Source organism: Penaeus japonicus, unplaced genomic scaffold (genome assembly GCF_977035675.1).
Source record: "Penaeus japonicus unplaced genomic scaffold, GWHDUDI00000001_assembly GWHDUDI00000041, whole genome shotgun sequence".
Classification (NCBI taxonomy): Eukaryota; Metazoa; Arthropoda; class Malacostraca; order Decapoda; family Penaeidae; genus Penaeus; species Penaeus japonicus.
This window is the reverse complement of record NW_028234443.1, coordinates 12,232,557-12,237,556: the sequence shown is the minus strand read 5'-3', so window position 1 is coordinate 12,237,556 and position 5,000 is coordinate 12,232,557. Positions and strand designations below refer to the sequence as shown.

General features: G+C 35.8%; 1 protein-coding gene across 1 annotated transcript in view; it reads right to left on the bottom strand.

The window, feature by feature from the left end:
* LOC122254109 (uncharacterized) overlaps positions 1-2,520 on the bottom strand; it is a 347,333-nt gene extending 344,813 nt beyond the window's left edge. Inside the window, exon 1 of the mRNA XM_086534295.1 lies at positions 1,395-2,520. The gene's annotated coding sequence lies outside the window, so the exon portion shown is untranslated. The remainder of the gene's footprint in view (positions 1-1,394) is intronic.
* Between the last annotated feature and the right edge of the window lie 2,480 nt (positions 2,521-5,000).

Below are 5,000 nucleotides of genomic sequence, written 5' to 3'. Positions count from 1 at the left end.
TGCTCTCGAGACAACACCGTCATATCCCCGCCCCTGGATGAGATTTTCGATTTTCGAATACCGTAGGCAATCCCTGATTATGAGGACGCAAAAGTTTTGAAATTGCCCGTCCGAGGAAGCTATTTTTAGAACGGGATTCCAACCCAATACCGCACTAAGTTCTCTTAAAGTACCGTAGATTTATTCCCCTTTTTTCTCGTGTTGATGCACCGTCTTGGTTGTTTAGTTGTGTTATTAAAAATCTTTCTTTTTTTCGAGTAAGAATGGGAGTAGGGATAGGAAAGCATATATGGATATACATTTAGAAAGATCGTATTAGAGGAAATGGGAGAGAGAGATACAGAAGATGATGGGAGAGAGAGACGATAGGCTATCAGATAAAGAGGAAGAGACGGCAAGAGAGACAGAGAAAGAGAGACATACAGAAAGAAAATGAATGTTTAAAGTAACATAGGAGATGTTTCTGAATCCGGTAGTCCCTTTCTGAACATTTTTTTCAATCCCTTGGAGGCAGAAACATCCCTATTACATGCCGAAGAACAAGGATTTAAACAGATGTGCATATCATTAACTTCCCGAGATTATTAATGGCAATGACTATGACAATGGTAATATTGATAATGATATTAACAGTAATAATGATGATAATAAGGGTAATGATAATGAGTATAAAAACAACAATAATGGTAGTAACAATAAAAATGAAAATGATAAATCCCCTAAAACACCCCCCTCCCCCCACCACCCCAAAAACCACACCCCCCCAAAATCCTACCAACCCCCTCCACCAACCCAGAACCCCCCCCCCCCGCCCCCCACCCCCCCACCACCCACCCACCCACCCCCAGCAAACCCAACCAAAAAAACCAAAAACCAACCCCCCCCCACACCCCCACCAATTACCCCCCCCAACCACCCCGCCCAATTAACCCCACCCAACACCCCACACCCCACCCCCCCCCCAACCCCAATAAAAATAAGTGATGTTTTAATGGAACAACCAATATGATGACCCCCAAAATTTAATAATGAAGTAATAAGAACCCCCCCCCCAGTCAAAATGTAATAAGCAACACAAGAGTAATAAGATACTACATCCACAATAGCAATAGAATTGCTGATGCCCCCCCCCCCACCATTTACTACCCCCATCCCCCACCCCCCATCACCACCCCCCCACCACCACAATCATCAACGCATACCCCCCCCAAAATTAACGATGATAATAATTACCTCCATAACAATACCACCCCACCCCCTCCTACCCACCCTGCCACCACCCCCAAGCCCTCGCATCAGAAGTCTGCTCCCCCAACACCCCCCAACCCTAACCCTCATGCTCCACTCCACCCCCACCCATTCCCATACGAATATCAGACCTGCGTCAAACTTACACAGCGATAACTTTTATCCGATGCTGAATCCTGATTTGTGGAATCGACGACATGCAAAAAAAAGTCTTCCCTGTCTTTGCTTTCTGTTTTTTTTCTGATTATTTCTTTCTTTTCACTCTGTATTGCTTCACTCTTTTTCTTTCTTTATTGTGTCCTTTTATTCAGTGATTCATTTTTCCCTTTCTCTTTTTCTTCTTTGTTCTTTTCTTTTTTCTTTTTCTTTTTTTGTAATTCTGTTTCTCTTCTTTTTCCTTTATTTATCTATTTTTTTCTTTTCTGCTTTTCTGTTTTCGGATAAATTCATATCGTGTTTCTCTTCTCTCTCTTTTTTCTGTTTTTATTATTATTCTCGTTTCTTTTCTTTCCTTCTTTCCTATTTCCTCTTTTTCTTTGATCTCAACTAAGGGTCATAGTGTTTCCTTGTTTTCCACTAACCGACATGTTTTGTTCCTTTCTTAATAAGGTTCTTTGATGTCACTTCATTTTTTGTTTTTTTGTTTTTCCTGTTGGCAGATTTATCTTATTTTCTTTGGTATTGACAACACACAAAACATCTTTTTGGTTGAGCTTTCTATTAATAGATATCTTTCTTTCCTTGTCGTTTACAGATTTATTTTCTTTGGCATTGAACACGAACAAACATCGCTTTTTTAGTTCACTGCAGCACTACAAAACACTTTTTTAGAAATATCTTTTATGCTGTTTGTTATGTAGGTTATACTACTCTATAATTGCTTACGGTGTCCACTGAGCTTACACTCATATCTTATTGTCTTGGCCCTGGCATTTTCTCCCGTAAATGTCACGATACATTTATCACTTCCTTAAAAGGAATTTCGTCTTTTCTCAATCGGAGCCGCCAGGTCCTGATCACTAAAGAGAAAGTGACGTTCATGATCCAAAGGTCAGATACAAAGCACAGTCAGAGTCCTTCACGTTCTTCTCTGACACCGAGTGAGGATCGTGACATTCACATATCTCTCCCGGGAGAGATAGTGACAGAGATGTGAGAGACACCCGCACGCATGGCTCTCCACGCACGCAATTGGAGGGAGGGGGGGAGCCAAAGGGAGAGAGAGAGAGAAAAAAAGGTCAGCGCTGCGTCACCACACTTGTTGACGGCACAGCTGCACCTCGCGTACTGACCCGCTCCTCCTCCGGCCTCACCATCTTCACCGCCACTGTTGCTCACGCCCCTCGCCGCCCTCGCCGCCTCCATCCTTCCGCCCACAGCGCCGATATACTTTCTCCATAAGCTACTCTGGATTATGATCCCCTCTGTTACGTACCCAATGATCTTTGATTGTGTCTTATTTCGTTATGAAATAAGTGATATTCAGCTCTTGTATTTTTCCCGTTTAATTTTTTTTAAAACGTTAGAAATCCTGTTGCCCTTTAGGGGGGGGGGGGGGGGGGGGGGCGGGGGGGGGATATAAAGTAAGTGATCCTGGCGGGTGGAGGACGCAGGGCGGCCCATTCGCGATTCTAATAGGGCCCTTGGGCGGTCCTATCGTTATAAACCAGTGATCCTGAGGTGAGGGCGTTGTCCTTTCTCCCCCTTAAACTTAAACCTAGAGATCCCTGCCTCCTGGCGTCCTTCATTATGATATCAGACCCTAATACGCTCTGAATTTGTGTGGTAACCAGTATGCTTCGTACTGGCTCACAGTATAAAATCGCGATGTTAAAAGCAAGTTAAACAAGGTCATAGCTTCCATCTTTCCACTGCAAAGAAATATCTCTAATACACCTGACATCATTTTATAATGATAAACAAGTCCATGAAAAGAAAGGGGGGATGAGAGCTAGAACAAGAAAGACACAAAAGAGAAAAAGAGCAAGTGAGATATATAATGGTAGATATATTGATAAAGGTATCGAGGGAGGAGGGAGGTTGAGAGAAATCCGGAAATCGAGAAGCAATTAAGAATCATACTGAGAAAGATACATCACGTCTCTCTCTCACACACACACACCCACATAGACACATCCTCTCTTTCTCTCTGTGTCACAAACACACACACACATAGACGCATTCTCTCTTTCTCTCTGTGTCACAAACACACACACACACAAAGACACATCCTCTCTTTTTCTCTGTGTCACAAACATACAGACATCCACACTTTATCTCTCTATCTCACACACACACAAACCCCCGCTCGCTCTCTATATCTCACTCTCACACAAACCCCCGCTCGCTCTCTATATCTCACTCTCACACAAACCCCCGCTCGCTCTCTATATCTCACTCTCACACACTCTCTCTCTTTCTCTCACTCCCTCCCCCTTCTCTCTTTTTCTCTCTCTCTAATTCTCTCTTTCTCTTCCTCTGTATCTGTGTGTGAGTCTTTCTTCTCTCTCTCTCAGTCTCATTCATTTACATATACAAATGAATATAAAACACACGTGAATATATATGTATGTGTGTGTGTGTATTAATAAAGGATATATATATATATATGATAATAATATATATAATTATATATATAGGTTAATATATATATATATATATAATATGAATATAGATAATGAATAAGACAGATATACATATATATATATATATATATATATATATATATATATATATATGGGGAGAAGGTATATATATATATATATAGGTATATATATATATATAGGGATTAGATCTATAATATGTAAATAGTATGTAATATATTGAGGAGACATATAGTATATATATATATATTTTTTAAAATATATATATATATATATAATAACAAATATATGATATAAAAAAAATAATATATATATATAGTATATAATAAATATAGTATAAATATATATAAATATATATATAGTTATATATATATTAGGAGAGGAGATATATATGAATATATATATAAATAATATAACACATATATCTTATATAATAAATATGTATGCATATATATACATTATATAGTGGATATATGATATATATATAATAGGGGGTATATATATATATATATTATATATATATATATTAAGCATGGAATATATATATATAGCATATATTTAATATATGATAATAGGAAGACGGAGAGATATATATAAATAAATAATACAAAATTCATATATAGCATACATATATACAGTACATATAATACATACATACATATATAGTATATAATATAGTATATATATAAATATATAATATGTGATATATATATATCAAAGATATATGTATATACTATATCTATATATATTATATGATATAATGAAGGTAATATTTATATATATATAGTATATATAACATATAATATATATATATATATATATATATATTTATATATATATATATATATATATATATAAATATATATTTATAGATCTTCACTCTCTCCTCACTCTCTCTTACATATTCCTCTCCTATATCTCTCTGATATATAGATATATTCTCGCTAAATATATAAAATATATATACATATATATATATATATATATATATATATAATATATATATATTAAATATATATATATATTATATATATAGTGGAATATATCATATATATATAAATATATATATATATATATATATATAAATATATATATATATATAAAAATATATAAATTCTATATATATAATAAATTGTTTGTATATATATA